The following is an 18,249-nucleotide window of genomic DNA, read 5'->3' on the forward strand; positions in this document are numbered from 1 at the left end:
ATAAAGTAATGTTCATCCGGGGTAAATCTTTTATTGTGTGGTGGCCGGAAAACAATGTTTGAGTACACATTCAAAGAAGTATGTAAATTATTTGAGCAACGATGTTTCATATATTGATCACAGAAACTCTCGCAATTGCAATGAATACACTATGATTAGTAAAACTTCCTGGCAGATTAAAACTGTGTTGCGGACCGAGACTCGGACCTTTGCCTTTCGTGGGCAAGTGCTCTGCCGTCTGAGCTACACCAGCACGACTCACGACCCGTCCTCATAGCTTTACGTCCGCCAGTACCTCGTCTCCTACCTTCCAAACTTCAGAAAAGCTTCTGCTATACTCAGTGTTTCTCCAGACATTTAGTGCTGTTTCAAACACCACACCTGTACCTAAAAGCGCCTAAAGCTACCATATGCTGTACTGTGCCTGTGTTCATGTGCAACTGCTTCGGATACTCGCTGTCTTTAAATTTTTATCCACGAAGTGTGGGACAATTCCTCTTTATCGCTGAGGTGTGGTGGAAGTGTCGGCAGAGCTACACTGGTGCGTTTCTTGACAACGTCGTTCGCCAAAACTGCAGCGGCTACAGACTTATCTCAGAATGTTTGAATACACGACTAAATGAAATCACATTTTCACTTATCTTGTAATCTTCAGATGTTTTTCCTATTGATGACTTTAACTAGCGTGAGTCGTAGTTTTCCACTGCAAACAGAAATAGTGATCACAGTGTTCCCGATCATGTGCGATGCGATCTTGGAAAAAGATGGTCGGAATTTAGCCAGGACAAATAATTCCAGCAAGTTTCAGAATTTTTGAAAAAAGGAAGCATCAAAAAATGTATAATGTTTACTTCTGCTTTCAACACAGCCTTGGAGAGACATTGATTTACACTGAGTGCTGCGATGTTAGTGAAGTTATCGCCCTCTCTCCACAACAAGCGCCACGCTCGCTAAAACAACACGCTGGTAACATCCACAGTTGTCCATACACGTTTTTCTTGCGTATGCAACGAAGATAAATAAAGGTTCCGCGGTAAAAAACAACAAAATAAAAACATTTTACTTAAATACGTACTCACCTTTTTATTTTCGACATGTATTCTGGACCACCTGCAAAGAGTCAGATGTACAACACGTCTACGACAGATCCTACTTTGTTTGCGAGTTTCTGACTAACATGAAAGTATAAATAATCACAAAGGGTGTTCATCAGAAATATTTGTGAGAGCTGGTTTTGGACCTTCAGAGCAATTATTTGGTCGTTATGAGTAATAATAAGCAGTACTTTTGTCTCTTGTCGTCACATAGTTCACCTACAAACGTCGAAGAAGCTGCGGCCAAGTGTAAAAGATGAGATTACAAAGCCCCAGATGTCACCAGCATTAATAGAACTACAGGGTGACCAGAACGAATGCTGAGTACTCATTAAAATGACAGCAATTATCATTCGAAGCGGAAAAGTATAGTAAACTTATTCATCTTCAATACTGTGAAATCAATTTCTTCTACTGCAAGATCTTTGCTTTCCATACTTGGAGGTGGTAGTATGGACCAAACCAAGGACAAAATATCCAGTAAACGTATTCTCTAAAGTGTTCTAGCCGAGAGGTTCTAGGCGCTTCAGTCCGGAACCGCGTGACTGATATGGTCACAGGTTCGAATCCTGCCTTGGGCGTGGATGTGTGTGATGTCCTTAGATTCGTTAGGTTTAAGTAGTTCTAAGTTCTAGGGGACTGATGACCTCAGATGTTAAGTCCCATAGTGCTCAGAGCCATTTGAACTTTTTTTTTTTTAAAGTCTGTGTCTTAGGAGATATGAGCACCTTCTCACCTTTGGAACTTTGTTTGGTCCATACTACTTCCTCCAGAAATATGGAAAGTTTAGATCTTGCAGAAGAAGAGATGTGTTTCACATATTGAAGATAAAGAAGCGCTCATAGCTCCTAAAGTATGCATTGTAGAACCAGTGTATTGCTAGCCTTTTTTGCTTCGAATGATCCTGGGACAGGATGTGCAGGAAAGGCGAACCAAATTTTGTTTCGTCTTCCGTCATGAGTCTGCTGCACATTACTGTTGATTATAAGAAGCAGCGTCCTGTTGGTATAATTCTTGAGTTTACAAAAAGTGGAATACAGCAATTCATGTTAAGGAAGAAGGAGACTACGACACAAAAGGACAGGTGTTTTTGAAGAAGAAAGCAGTTTACATCTAACTCCTAGTCAGAAAACTACTAAATTACATAGAAAGTGATTCAGCTGACCCTACTGATAGGTTTACGCAACCCATAATGATTTCAAGAAAAACATGCGAGGGATTTTCATATTCTCTCGCTCGCTTCATGGAAATGGTAGTCTTACAGAAAAAAATGAACAAGACATTTTTGTGGAAATTTAATGTATTCAAGTTTTATACGTTTTCGCTGGAATCTACGGTTTTTGATTTATTCAAGAACAACGTGTTTGAAGGTCCCTATATACGTTTTTAATCAATAATTCGACAATTACAGCCTCTAGAGGAAACGTAACCCAGTACAGAATTTAAATACGTTAAGTTTCCTACAAAAAGGTTCTTCTAATTTGTTTCTGTAGGAGTAATACCTCGCTCGTAGCGAGCGAGAGAATACGAAGATTTACGCGTTGTACTTGTAGGCGTTGTAGGTTGCATAAACACATAGATAGCGGCAGCTGCATCACATTTTGGGTGTACTAGGTGAATCACCTGAAACGTAAACTGTAAATATTTCGAAAATGGAAATTACTATTGATGGTGTTTCCACGGAATTGTATTGCTAACAGATCAACAGACTGGAATAATACTTTGGAAGGGTATTTTTTGTGCAAACATACACTTTTTTTAATGGAACAAGGCCTATTGATACAAACGGACTAAAAGTAGAGTAAATTAGAATACTAGTGGTTTTTTTGCAGGGTTCTAGTGAGAGTCGTTTACAAGATATCGTATCTGAAATGCTCCCACACCGACACATGTAGCAAACAGTAACGAACAACACACGTGCATGCACTAATTATATGGATTCTGACCAGTAACCAGACAATTGTCCATCACGGTTTCTATTCAGAATAACCACTAGCGGCGGTAATATACACTACCATTCAGAGATGGAACATCTGCTGCACATGTGCTACATTTAAGCGGGGATGTACAAGAAGGCTAGAGGAGTCAAATCCACGGAACGGGTCGGCCAAACTACTCGTCCTCTACGTCCAATCCAACAATTTTGAAACAATTTGTGAAGGCATGCTGTAGTACTTCGTGCGCTATGGGATGCTTAGCCATCACGTTGGTACCACAGATTACTCTTAGTCTGCAGAGGGACGTCTTTTGGCATCAGTGGAAGATGGTCTGTTCGGAGGCTGCGATGCTTTAGCGCGTTCAGTGTTCCGTCGTTCAAAAACCGACCTATCAGCTGATGGTTCACTATTAACCACAACACGTTTACAGTCCACAGACGCTGACCTTCCACCTGATGAGACCGATGGTGATTGTCAACAGAGCGATGGTGCATTTTTCGCAGGTTTACCTGGCCTCGTCACTAAATAACATACGTAATACATCTGGAGTATCCTGTCTCAATGCCCATGTCGAAAAGTTAACGCTGATTCTGGTAATCGTTTCTATGCAGCTCTTGCTGGAGAGAGATGTGACAGGGATGGAACCTATGTCGATGGAGAATCCGCAGGACACTGGCGTGGCTCATGGCACTTTCCCATGCGATTTCGCGGTAGCAAACGTGCGGATCAACTGCAACAACAACATCAATTTCCCCCTCTTTTGGTCGGCACATATTTCTTTGTGTGGCGTTTTCTAGGTGATGCAGTGCCACTTTCACTGGATAAAGAGCTTAAAAAATAGTTGCCGAGATGGTTGAGGCCTATTGGTATTGGCACATACACCATACAAGAATAAGTGGATTCTTCTTACACTCTCCATACACCATGAGCATGTCGGCATTTTCTGCATTGGTAAATCCCATCCTCCACTCACGATCTGCTGATTGGGGTGTCACACATTAAACGAGTAACGTGTCGAATTGCGCTCAAATAACACACGATGACACTGTAAGCAATCATAACAATATCTTACCTAGCAAATAAGCAAGCTGAATGGAAGAAACAAGTGTAGGTGTGGGAACGACTGTAATTAGAATTCTGCAAAAGCAACCAGTATCATTCTAATTTCCCCTAATTTTAATTTCTTAATGTCAATAGGCATTGTTTCAATATTACAGGTCCATCTCACAAGAAAAATACACTTTCTAAGTATTATTCAAGTCTTTTTATTGGCTAACAGTGCGAGTGCCCGACTACCGTTCCAGACTAATAGCACTTTCCATTCCGCATTATTTGCAGTGGAAGTGTTAGATATTTCACCCTGTATAAGCATGGTCCAATCACAATGTTGACCACCACATAAGTTCGAATTATCGTGGAACAACCATTTGGTTGGTTGGTTGGTTGGTTTGGGGGAAGAGACCAAACAGCGAGGTCATCGGTCTCATCGGATTAGGGAATGACGGAGAAGGAAGTCGGCCGTGCCCTTTCAGAGGAACCATCCCGGCATTTGCCTGGAGTGATGTATGGAAATCACGGAAAACCTAAATCAGGATGGCCGGACGCGGGATTGAACCGTCGTCCTCCCGAATGCGAGTGCAGTGTGCTAGCCACTGCGCCACCTCGCTCGGTAACAACCATTTCAGGAGTGTACTGTGAATATCAGGAATCCGCTAAAATATCGAATCTCCGACATCGCTGCTGCTGGAAAAAGATCCTGCAAGAAAGTGACCGACAACAACTGAAAAGAATCATTCAACGTGACAGAAGTGCAACACTTCTGCAAATTGCTGCAGATTTCAGAGCTGGGCCATCAACAAGTGTCACCGTGCGAACTATTCAACGAAACATCATCGATCCGAGTTTCCGGAGCCGAAGGCCCACTCGTGTTCCCTTGATGATTGTTCGATGCAAAGCTATACGCCTCGCCTGGGCTCGACAACGCTGACATTGTACTGCAAAGTGGCAGCACTCGCAGAGGGCGTTATATAAAGCGATTCACAATGATGCGGAAAACAGTGCAGCCGTAGTCGTAATGTGGAAACAGAACGATTTATCTGACGTCCAAAAGGCAATGCTCATTTGCTTTTGGAGAAAGGGCGCATGCACTTCCGAAACGGCTGTGTAAACAAATACCGTGCATGGCGGAATGGTGCTATATAAATCTGGTGCAGACAGAAATGTGGTGGACCACAGGACATACATGACGGGTGTGTGCGATGGATGCGGCGGTATGTATCTGCGAATAGACGTGAAACTGCTGACTATCAGACCGCCCTGATGAACCAAGGAGCTATCTACCTTATCTGTTCAATGATCCATTAGCAAACGTTGCTGTGTGTGGACCTGTGCGGCAGACGTCTCGTGCATGCGCCCTTGCTGACTGCTGTTCATTGGAGACCTGGCATTTGCATGCGAATACAGCAATGGACGTACACTGAGTGGTGACGTTCTTTATGCTCCATCGGAGAGGTGACCGTGTGACCGTCGGGTTGTACGGTGTTTCATGTTATGTCTGAAGGCAAAGGGTTCAGACCGGAAGAGGGAGCGTTATGATCTGGTGAATGTTTTCATGGCATTCCTTGTTGGTGATCTCGTCATTGTGGAAGGCATAGTGGGTCAATACAAGTTTGTATCTACCATTTGGGACCTTGTCGACCCCTACATTTTGTATCTCCTCGGTGCAATGGCATCTACCAGCAGGACAATGCAACGTGTCACACAGCTCACAGGGCACGATTCGAAGAGCGTTGTGATGAGTTTACCTTAACCCCTGGCCACCTAACTACCCGGACTTAAACCCAGTCGAGAATCTGTGGACCACTACGATCGGTCTGTTCCCGCTATAGATCCTCAATCGAGAATGTCAGCGCAGCTGCCCACATAGTGGAGCCAGCACGACTGCTCTTCGCTGTCGGTACGTTCCAGAAACTCACTGACTCGCTTGCCTGATGACGAGTCTGAGATCTATTCGTGTTTCGTTGTCTACTTTTCAAAAAAGGATCGCCAACAATAAATTCTCAGACCTACAACTCCGTTAATATTCTTATATTGTGCTCGTTGGCTGACAGACTACGGGTCAATTTTATCATTGAGGTGAACTTCATAAACAAAAACAACATTCGTTCTGTTCGAAGAAAACGAAAGCATCTTGCGTCTTTCTCCGCCATTGTTGCTATCGTGTTACTTAATAAAAGTCAAATGGTCTGAATCACTGGCCTGGCTGTCAGCAATCTAAAACATGTCCATTTAATCCCTCCACCTGCCGCTTAGGTTACGAGCTCTTAGTCAGAATTATGACGTTTCTTATGAATAAAATTAAGTCTCATGTAACCTGCGATGATGGACAATTTCACAGATAATTAAGTGCAACTAAATGATAGAAGAGAAGAATTGATCGTCCGTATTATGAATACTGTCCACTATCATAACTGTGTGTTCAGAGAGGCTGACTGCGATGCGGGTTATCCGGGTTAGATTCCCAGTATTGCCTGCGATTCTTGCTCGGTGCGAGGTACTGGCACAGGGTGCACTCAGCCTCTTGAGGACAGCTTAGGGGCTACTCGGCCGGGTAGCCGCCGTTCCAAGGTCAAGAAGCCCAACAATGACGGGGAGAGCCGTGTCCCCAGCATACAAACACTCATATTAAAACTGATGACGCCGTTCTCAGAAGATGACACGGCGGACTGTCGGGCCCCACTGATCCGTCTAGGGCCAGAATGCGAAACTTCGTACGATCCCTTTATCATGAATAATGCTGCCCTCATAAAGTTACAGCTCTACACGTTGTCAACAGAATTGTAAAGTGCATCGATTTTTTGAATATTAACTTCGATTAGTCTGTACTACAAACTCCTAAATATTTACAATTACTCCTGAAATATCCTTTTATCTGATGTTCGCTCTACTGGCCCTAGAGGCTCCTGCTGAATATAAACGTCGCTAGTATAGGGCACGCCTAAATTCGCGACGAGTATCTCCATGCTCTCAACGGGCTTAAGCGTCGATTGTTCTAAATACAGCTTCAGGAGAGTTTGCAGGGCGTATGTGCTCAATGTTAAATAAACCAAGATAAAAATCTAACATTTTTTCAGGTAAATTATCCATGTTACTTATGTCTACTGAAGCACAATAAAGAGATAATAAGCAAAACATCCAGAGATATATATTTTTAATTATGCTAAATTTCACAATGAAAATTCATACACACAAGCCCCTAGATTCATACCTATTCAAAACACAGCAATAATTGCAGTGTATTATAATAAAGGAGGTCACAAAATTTCATGTGGCCATCACATGTAGTTATAAGTATATAGGATCACATGTAGTAATAAGTATATGGGTATTTAATGTACAAAAACAGTTATTTAGAGAAAATCGAGTTTTAAGGTTAATTGCTAAAACTCACTCATATCATTAAGGTAGCATCGTGAGCAAAATTGTCTTTGCTACGCCCTTCTAAAACCTTCTTCCTCCTATCTGACTCTGCTTCTTTGGTGGTAAACTCTGCAAGTCTCGAGTTGTCTAATATTTTCAAACCCTTTGCAGCATGACAACCTTCAGAGATGAGAAGATGGGCTATAGCTCTTATTTTTCACATATTTACATAATTAAATGTTAATAGAGCATCACTGTCTCCTTTTTTTAGCGTATTTAGCCCCATAAATTCATTTTTGGGCAACAGTACGCACATAATATTATTGGAGGATTCGTTGGGATTCTGAGTCCACCACTGTAAACACTTTCGGAGGAGGTCTGGGTGAATTGTGGTCTGATAAGTTCACTGTATGGCGTCCATAACAGCTTCAGGCATAGTGTTCTTGTGTTCAGAACACACTTCTGAAACTTCAGCCTTCCGTGAATCTGGTACAGTTGGTCGAACTAACCGCATCGGTTTCCTGTCGGCTGAGAGTTTGTGGAAGTATAAGGCGAAGACTGCCTTCTCCATACTTTCTAAACCACTTCCGCTATACCTGATAGCCACTTCATAACACGATAGTGCGGTGCCTACGTTGTTCAGAAGAACGATTCAACATTCCTGAAGACATGCATGCATGTCCGCAGGAACAGGCACTCTGTTACGAAATGCATTAAATGTATTCGCAGTCGCAGTGTAATGGAATGATGACAATGAAAAGTTGTGACCGGCTGGGACTGGAAGCCGGGTTTCACGCCTATCGCGGGTGGTCGCCTAACCATTAGGCTATCTGAGCACGTCCCACGGCCAGAAGCCGGCCGTGGTGGCCGTGCGGTTTTAGGCGCTCCAGTCCGGAGCCGCGCTGCTGCTACGGTCACAGGTTCGAATCCTGCCTCGGGCATGGGTGTGTGTGATGTCCTTAGGTTAGTTAGGTTTAAGTAGTTCTAAGGTCTAGGGGGCTGATGACCACAACAGTTGAGTCCCATAGTGCTCAGAGCCATTTGAACCCACGGCCAGATCTAAACCTCCATCTGTTGTGTATTCAGTATACACAATCCTTTACAGAGGAGTTATTTTAATTGACTGTCTCTTACACGGTGTCGGCAGATAAATATGATATTGCAGTGCTTGTGCTGATCAGAAGTAGAATGTAATGTTCCTTCGGACATGCATGCAAGCATGCGTGCAAGCGAATTTCAATTAAAATTTTTCCCCAGTTCGGGAATATTCGTAATAGATGTAAAAGTGCAGGCTACAGCTACATGACTGTTGATATAAGGAAGTTGGTGTCTGGCCACGAAGCGTGCTCAGAGAGCCTAATGGTTGGGCGACCATTCATGGCAAGCTGTAAGTACGTTTTTATGTCCTGATTCGTCGCAGACTTTCAATGTAGTTACTCCATTATACAGCCGATGGTTGACCATATTCTAAACTGTGAATGTATTTCACGTATTCCATAAATCTGGTCGAACTGATATATTGTGTTATCAGCCAGTCGATCTCTCGGTGGCTTGTCATCTGACAGTGTTAGTGCTGAGAGTTTGTTTTGCACTGGTACACACGCCTAATATCGTGTAGAGCCCCCACGAACACGCAGAAGTGTCACAACGCGACATGGCATGGACTCGACTAATGTCTGAAGTAGTGCTGGAGAGAACTGACGCCATGAATACTGCAGGGCTGTCAGTACATCCGTAAGAGTGGGAGGAGGTGGAGATCTCTTCTGAATAGCACATTGCAAGCCATCCCAGATATGGTCAATAATGTTCGTGTCTGGGAAGTTTGGTGGCCAGCGGATGTGTTTAAATTCAGACGAGTGTTCCTGGAGCCACTCTGGAGCAATTCTGGAGGTGTGGGGTGTTGCATTGTCCTGCTGGAATTATTCAGTTCCGTCGGAATGCACAATGGACATTAATAGATGTAGTTGATCAGACAGGATGCTTGCGTTCGTGTCACCTGTCAGAGTCGTATCTAGACTTTTCAGGGGTCCCATACCACTTCTACTGCATACTTTCCAAACCATTACAGTGCCTCCCCCAGCTTGACATGCAAGGTCCATGGATTCATGAGGTTGTCTCCATACCCGTACACGTCCATTGGCTCGATACAATTTGAAACGAGTCTCATCTGACCAGGCAACATGTCTCCAGTCATTAACAGTTCAATGTCGGTGTTGACGGATACAGGCGAGGCGTAAAGCTTTGTGTCGTGCAGTCATAAAGGGTAAACGAATGGGCCTTTGGCTCCGAAAGCCCGTATCGATGGTGTATGAATGCAGAGTCTCGTGGCGATAACATTGAATAAAATGTTCTCGGGTTTCCAACCGCGTCAATTGCTTAAAACTACGCGGACTTTCGGCCAAGCTTTCCCTGCCGATTGCCGATGATCTTTCGTTGAATGGTTAGCACGCTAACACGTATTGATGGCCTGGCATCGGAATGTGCAGCAATTTGCCGGAGGGTTGCTCTTCTGTCACGTTGAAAGATTCTCTTCAGTCGTCATTGGTCCCGTTCTAGTAGGATGTTTCTCCGGGAGCAGTGATGTCGGATATTTGATGTTTTACCGGATTCTTGACATTCACAGCACATTCGTGAAGGGGTCGTATAGGAAAATCCCCACTTCATCCCTACCTCTGAGATGCATGTCCCATCGCTCATGTGCCGACTGTAACACCACGTTCAAACTCACTTAAATCTCGATAACCTGCCATTGTAGAGACAGTAACTGATTTAACAATTGCGCGAGATACTTGTTGTATAGACCGCAGTGCCCTGTGCTATCTGTTTACCTTTTTCTGTATATTTAAACCTACACCAGTTTCTTTGGCGCTTCAGTGTAAATTTCTGAGGCAAGGGTCCATCCTCTTTCGTACGTGCCCAACGTATTTAACTTTCTGTATCTCCTCATTTTCGTACGGATTTCATTAAACTAAGCCGTTTACCGTTTTAGAATTGCACGTCCGAAATTCGGTACTTTCAGAGATACATACGTTATATGATGAACAATATAATACATCTGAATGTTATTCAAAATTAAGGTATATTTCATTTTGTACAGGAGAGAGTGACGAATATTGTAGAGCTTGTTTTGTAAAATGTCCAATAATTTTATCTTTCGACTGTAGTCAGTATTCTTCAGCGGGGGATTCTTGGTAGTTTGCTAACTTTGGAGAAGGGACCAAACTGCGATGCTGTCAGTCAGTGATTCTTGACCAAACAGTTTCTAAAAATCATTGGTCAACAAAACAGTGTTATCGAAATGCACGTAAGCACTGTCGCCAAAAGCGAGACACAGGCAAGGAGAAAAATTGTCTGAATTTGAAACAAAGCGGAGTGGAAAGGAGGCAGAGGGGAGGTGGATGTGGTTATATAGAGAGCGAGAGAGAGGAAACTGTAGAGAGAGAAAGAGAGAGAGAGAGAGAGAGAGAGAGAGAGCGTAGTGTGTGTGTTTGGGATTACGGCCAGATGCCGGCAGCGGGCCTCGTGTGTGTGTGTGTGTGTGTGTGTGTGTGTGGTTGGAGAGAGCTGTCGAGCGCGGCGGCTGCAGCCTCGCGCTGCCCCGGGGCTTGCATCCAAATCTCCGCCTTGCTGCGTCCGCAACACAGCGCGGCGGGCAGCCTGAATTCTAGGGGCTGTGCGCTCCCGGCCTGCTCACTGAATTTAAAGCCTTCGGCGAATTGGCTCGAGACACATGAATGTACGACGGCTATTAGGTTACTAAGGTTTGATCGGCCGCGGAAATGAAAACCACAGTCAAAATAAAAACGTTTTATTTGCAGCAGTTAACTACACATTCCAGTTACTTCTCTATACAGTCGCCGTTCCGACTTGACGTTTGTCGTAGCGTTGGACCAACTTCCCAATATTCGCGTCATAAAAGGCAGTAGCCTCTGTGTCCCTCCGATTGTATACGCTGGTTGTCTGTGCTAAAATATTAACGTCATATCCAGCGCTTCATGAATTGAGAGATAACAAAGGCAGCCAAGTCCGGGCTGTAAACTTGGTGGTCAAACACTATTGCTCGGAAACGCTTCAGGAGCATCTTTATTTCCCCTGCTGTGTGTCTCCGAAAGTCGTTATGAAGAAGTAAATGCATGACAGTTATATCATGTGGCCTGCATGAAATCAGGTGAAATCTCTCAGCAGTTTCTTATGCTTGGCGGGAGACACTATTTAGTGCTCACTCTGCGCTCAGCACTGAATAGAGCGATGTGGTCAACTGACATACTAGAAACACTGCAAAACACATCGGATATTCACTGATCAGACCTTAATAAACGAGTAGCTGTCATATACAACTGGTGCGTAGCGAGACTAGAGCAACACGAACATCTGAAGGGAAAGTAAGATCAGGAATTAATTGAGATCCAATAAGAGGTCTTAAGATGATATGTCAGCTCGAACTGAGGAAGTAAATCGGCCGTCTATCTGAAACAAACCATTCTAGCATTCACATTAACCGATTTAGGAAAGTCGAGGAAACAAAAATCTGTAAGTCCAGGCGAAGATTTGAACCACCGTACACCGATACGCCATTACGACGTATTATGACTACTGGTTGATAGAGAATTAGTCTCTTATGGAAGCAGTTCTGCGCGGCACAAATTCGGAAAGTCTTTGGTAGGTTTCAGGAGGTATGTGACACCAGGACTCTACGCAAATATCACACAATTCTCGAAAATTATGGGCTGGGGTTTGTGGCCGCAGAGGTTGTGCAATATAGAGTGCGTTCCGTCGTCTACATATCAGACCAATTTTTCGTCTACGACTTTAGCGTGAGTTCACTATCATTTTCTTCAAACTCTACGATACGATTCTGAACTTGTGATATCACCGTCGGAGAAGACATCAAGCACATAATGAAAAAGGTGATCGGACTAATGTTCGCTTAGTCCACAACTATCATGGTGCCTTCGATTGTCTCCACAGGTCCCACGGAACCTAGGGATTGCGGTCTTCGGCCACACCAGTTCTTTTCTTCAGTTTAACCCGAATCTTGTAAGCGGTTTCTGACGTAAACGGTTTTTCTGATTTTCACTGCCGTTACATCCAGTAATTGTTATAGGTTTAGAATAATTCTTGAAAAATCACTGTCGAATGGGATAGAGGCTGAGGCAGAAATCGGTCTCATTGTCTTCAGCAAAGATTACGAAAATGAAAGAGACTGACACTGCAACAAATGGTTCAAATGGCTCTGAGCACTATACGACTTAACTTCTGAGGTCATCAGTCACCTAGAACTTAGAACTAATTAAACCTAACTAACCAAAGGACATCACACACATCCATGCCCGAGGCAGGATTCGAACCTGCGACCGTAGCGGTCGCTCGGCTCCAGACTGTAGCGCATAGAACCGCACGGCCACTCCGGCCGGCGGCCCGGCAACAGAGAGAACGAAAGGTCACAAGTTGATGACCTACATAATAATTTTCGAAAGGAATCAGCTTTTCACACAGAAGCAGCCACAACATTAAGGGGTCAGTTATGACTCTAGTTTACGTCTCGTTAACAAAATGAAAGAAATTTTAAATAAATGTACCTTCTCCTTCAGGAGAAATTGTCAATGTTTTCTCCATATATGTCGTCGCAAGTCTGTTGAATTTTAATGTTTTAAAGAAAGAGGTGCATTGTACTTCATTCCTACCGCACATAGAAAAAAACTTCCAAACTAGGTGATACGCCCTCTGAACTCGGTGGGCATTAAAAGGTAATAGGAGTGTGGAAAAGGCCAAATAGGTTGTGGTCAATTTCGCCTTCTAATTTTAATTTATTGAAATTTAATAATTTTTACAACCAAAGCGGCACATAAACGGACCTTTACCGAACGCAACTCTTTCACCGCTGAAAGCCTCCAAACAAGAAATCTTAACAAATCAACAAGATTAAAATGCAATTAAGGAGGTATCTCAAATAAATAAAAAAACATATCACGGCTACATAGAAAGCCTTAAGGCTAAGCAAATAGAGCAAATATATGCAAGGTGCAATATCAATGGCTGAAGGCGACAATTAAGTTTCATAATTTTAATATTTATTAATATAATCTTTTAAAGTCAGAAGGCCGCAATCTTTAAGCTTCAAAGATAAATTTAAGAAATAATTTTGCAAAATTTTTAACAAAAAAGAAAAAATTGACATAAGCCTTAAATTTAAAGTAGCTGAAAACAGATAATTAAACACCGGTGGCACTCAGAAGCTTCCAGGAACCCTACCAGGAGACAGCCACGGACCGACCGACACAACGACTTGCTTCCCGTCAATCAGTACATGAGAACTCAAACAGAAAAGGTTACAAACGTGATAATCCAGAATGGAGTATGTATTAGCTGTCAAAATTAAACTCCATATTGGACAGCGTCATCAGGTGAGGAAAGGACGCTGCCTGAAATTACGTTAGTGGCCAGGTCAGGTAACTATAGCACTAACGGCCACAAGGCAGAAAATTCCGCTGGTGCACTCGAATTGTGGTGAACCTAAATATTTAATTGCACCGCATGGTGACTAAATTTCAGCCGTAGAAACACACGGTGTTGCTTTGTTAGTTGAAACCACTACTCAACTTTGATGTCCTGGGTCGCTGACCAGAGTGGCCGTGCGGTTCTAGGCGCTACAGTTTGGAACCTCGTGACCGCTACGGTCGCAGGTTCGAATCCTGCCTCGGGCATGGATGTGTGTGATGTCCTTAGGTTAGTTAGGTTTAAGTAGTTCTAAGTTATAGGGGACTGATGACCACAGCAGTTAAGTCCCATAGTGCTAAGAGCCATTTGAACCATTTGATGTCCTGGGTCGGTGAACGACGAAGCTCGTAGCAATCTGACAGCTGCAAACACGCTCCGACATTGCTCACGGGCTGCCAGCGGCCCCAGCTGACTGCACTGCGCGGAGATAACTTCCCTCGTTCGCAACAACCGACCGACTGCCTGCAGAACCCCTAGCCGGAAACTATATGCACCAAACTAAACATGGTACCCGGCGCAAATATCAATACACGTCACTGCTGCCACACGTAGAAGGAAGAAGAACTACGATGTAACCGCAAGAAGGGCAGGAAACCAACACAGATAGACAGCGAAGTTCATGAAAATGCATAGTTGGGAATGAGTATGGCTCACTAGGGGTGGTGGCATTCTACAATACCATGTCCCAGGATGACAACGACAAACTTCCTACAGGCCAGGTAGGAGCAAGTACAGCATATTGCACGTAAGGTCTAATACGCAACGCCACTCAGCAACAGATACATTATTGTCTCTGAAACATTTTTTGATAGTTCCTTATTGTTTGAGTTGTCATTAGAATAGTACTGATCGCCTCTTCCCTTTTTTATTTAAAATCTGATTATTTTAACGCTGCGGCAATGACAAATCGATATGCAAGTAGTAATTCCTGATAAAAAAAAAATTAAGAAAAACCTCTTACAACCGAGATTATAAATTAGCAATAGTTCCCGTAGTATCCCCGCAAGCGGGCATCGTTATAGACGCAGGTCATCTGCCGTGTCTCTCGAGGCAGTGAAGTATGAAGAGATCTCGTCAATGGAGCGCACGAAGCACTGTATTGGCAAAACCACGGACACTAGTGTTTACTTGTCAACGGCGACAGACAAAGCCCGGAATTCTTGCTGTGATTTGAACTACCTCTGATCAGGTTTTCACATCGTTCTATGCTCTATTTCCACGTGCTTATAAGGGGACTATACGAACTTCCCGTCACCTATTTGATCCGTATCGACAGGCAGAGCAGCGCACGACTAGGATTTCAACATATGTAAACAAGGAGTCGCAACTCTCTAAGTTTTCGGAGAAAGTTGAATTTGAATATTTTTGGTGTACCTTTACCTCTGTGGAGTTTCTAGAATTCAAGGAGCCCATAGCAGGGTGAAAAAGCGACTAGTTTCATAATCGTTAGTCTGCAGGACCGACTCTCGCTGCAGGTACTTCTATGCATTCCAGCGTAATTATAAAATTATCAAACTCCATCCTGGATGCTCTCTTGCTAGATCGACGAGCCTAAATTTGTGAGCCAGCGAAACAAAATGCATGTCACTTTCGTCTGATTTTCTTTCGGCCTGTATTCGTCTGAAGAAAATGGAGCGCTCTGTTCAAAATAACCCCCTACGTCGATTCGTTGCTGGTCTCAGCTCTCTGAGACTGCAGATATGTGTGCCAAGTTGCTTTTATGTGTGTGTGTGTGTGTGTGTGTTTGTATGTATGTATACTGCTGACGAAGGCCTTAATGGCCGAAAGCTTTAATTGTGTGAATCTTTTTATTGTGCCTCTCGCCACTCAGCATCTCCGCTATATGGTGAGTAGCAACTTTTATTCTCTGGTATTGTTACATTCCATCCTGCATTTTCCATTGTTTGATTTAAGACATTCACGGCGTTCTATGTTTTCTATTTTCACATCAGTTTCGACATCCTAGAAGTTTTAAAATTGACGTGAACTTAATTTGATGTGGAAGTTAAATAGTATATAAGTTACCCTATGCTTCCACAGTTATGTAAAAGAAACGTAGTTTTGCTGTAGACGCCAGTATGTTTACGTTCGTTTGTTTGTCCTCAGATACCACAGTCAATGGGCCCTGCGCCGAAATACCGGACTGACAATCGAATATTTCCAATGCCGCTGATAGCATGCAGCAAAATTCCTTCAGCACTTACGTTGTGTAGATTTCGCTAGGATTATTCCGTTCCGCATTATGTGTCACTGTAATATTGTAAGAAAAGAATCGTACTGCCCGATGCCAAGTTACTTCCACTATTCTTTGCTTTAGAGCTGTATTGGTATCGGAGTTCTTCGCCGAAAGACTGTCATTTCGTGCAGTGGAGCTCGGTAGGGAGTGGCAGCGTCATATACTTAAAGGTGGCCTCCCTAAACAACAAGCCAAGCCATTTTCTTAACTGCGTCCCCTTAATGGCGCTCATTTTGTTGCTGCCACGTCGAAAGATTTACGCCGGCGTGCGAGTGAAATTCCTGAGTAATCCCCGTTCATTTCAGCGAACGGTACGCCATTCTATCCGGGGAGATACAGCACATTCCGAATAAACAGAAAATGCTTCTTTTTTTTTTTTTTACAAGTAATCTGTGTATTTCTTGGAATTTGTCATGGTATCGGCAGGAAGCATTGCCGATCACACAAGTCTTGGCAAATAAAATTTATTTCAGTAAAATCCCCACGTAAATTAATCGTATGTAGCGGCCATACAGTTTGCAGTTGACGTTATCCATGATCATCAAACACTAAAGGCGACGATCGGTATCATCTTGTAGTTGCTGCATAACATCCCTCTGATGACATTCGGAGATGTGGATGTTCTTAGTCTGCCTTTCGATCTTTCTCTCAGGAATTTTCCCTCCAAAATGTTTTTATGTAGCTGTTACATCTATCTGTGTCCGATTACTTTAGGTTTTCTTCACTATACCATTTCAATCAATGTACTTTTCATCTTCATTTCCGTTTCATATTTGTTAACTAGACTCCCTTTCAGCCCAGGATGTCTTTGTAGATCTTCGCGGTATACAAAACTCTTTTTGTTGTAATTTTATTCTCTTCTTTTCACAGAGTCCACTCTTCACAACCATACCTTAAAATGCTCCAAACAATTGCAGTAACTATTTTCGTTCTTGTTTCTTAATAAAGGTGTTTGTTTGTTAATATATTACTCTTATTTATGAATGCTGTTAGTGCAATTCTCCTTTAATAATCAATACACCTTGTATTGTAATCTGTTAACGTACTTCACTAGCAGCAGAACTCATTTACTTTCATTACCATTTTATTTCCTATCTTACTTTTTGTCCTTGCTTGTCTGCTCAGTTTATCCGTCACCCTTATGCTAGTCCTGTTTCTGCTCATTTTCAGTATGTGCTTCTCCAAGTCTCCAGACAAAATTGATAACGTACAGTTCAAATTGATTTCTGCTCAGCCTACTATATCATCACAAAGTCTGATATAGAGTATTTTCCTTTTCACTGTTCGTACTGTAATTTCTGTAATAACTTATATGAACAGAGAGAGAGCGAGATTGAGGGAGAGCGAGAAGACAGCTTTGCCAGACACCTCTTCTTTTCCTAGTCTCTTTATTAGTGCCATTGGTATCTGTTTCCGTGGTCTATTTATTATATGGTTTGAGAATAATTTTTAAATCTCTCCAATAGCCAGATAAAAGTAAGAAACGTTACAGTGGTAATCACATAATGACACTATCTTGGTAAACCAAATAAGTACTCAACTAAACTACACAGAATTAGAAAGTAACACCATACATACATATTAACCAATGGCTGCATTAAAGCATTCTATGAATCTATACATCTGTGAGGACTCTATAAAAGAAATCATTGGGTTTAGTCATTTAAATATTATATAATCTAATTTTACAAAGACGTACATAACTCATCTGCGTCTTGACCACATGACACAGTACGAACTACTCACTTGTATTAACTCCGTTAACTGACTTTCGACAGTGCCTCAGCGAGAATGTATGCAGTGGCACTGTACACTCCTTTGAAAGCATTCCTAATCTATGATTCCATGCCCGATCACCGTTGTGAGGTGAACTGAGTACACACCACAGATTGGTGCTTTCATAAGCACCTAATGGGTATTTATATGTCGTAGTATTTTGACAGACTTTTATTATACATCATCGTTTCATAAGACCAAATAAGAAATTTGAAGATTTACAACACAATGTAGTCATTGATGCTGCCTGGCATAGTAAAATTAAAGCCGCGTGCTTGTGTGGGACCCG

This window comes from Schistocerca americana, chromosome 8, assembly GCF_021461395.2.
Source record: "Schistocerca americana isolate TAMUIC-IGC-003095 chromosome 8, iqSchAmer2.1, whole genome shotgun sequence".
In the NCBI taxonomy this organism is placed as follows: domain Eukaryota; kingdom Metazoa; phylum Arthropoda; class Insecta; order Orthoptera; family Acrididae; genus Schistocerca; species Schistocerca americana.